Source organism: Penaeus monodon, chromosome 22, assembly GCF_015228065.2.
Source record: "Penaeus monodon isolate SGIC_2016 chromosome 22, NSTDA_Pmon_1, whole genome shotgun sequence".
In the NCBI taxonomy this organism is placed as follows: Eukaryota; Metazoa; Arthropoda; class Malacostraca; order Decapoda; family Penaeidae; genus Penaeus; species Penaeus monodon.
Window position 1 is genome coordinate 39,873,983 of NC_051407.1, and position 259 is coordinate 39,874,241.

Here is a 259-nt window from a genome sequence, read left to right on the forward strand (position 1 = left end):
ACAACTGCCGCATTAAAATTTGTCCATCTTAAACAATGATATCGCCAGAATCGTCACGTCACTTGAAAACTGACCAAGCTCTCTGTAACTGATGTGATCCGGTGGAATGGCACCAGGTTAAACTCGTAAAATTGCTTGTTGTGTAATCCATTTAAAACGAGAAATTATAATAAAAAAACATTCAACTGCGCACGAATTCCAAGTTTACATGACCATGACTTCTAATTTTAGAAACAGTTTTTACTAATATGCATATATA

At 34.7% G+C, this 259-nt stretch overlaps 1 protein-coding gene across 3 annotated transcripts in view; it reads left to right on the top strand.

Annotated features, from left to right (window-relative positions):
* LOC119587132 (pancreatic triacylglycerol lipase-like) overlaps positions 1-259 on the top strand; it is a 19,007-nt gene that overhangs the window by 16,331 nt on the left and 2,417 nt on the right. The window lies entirely within an intron of this gene.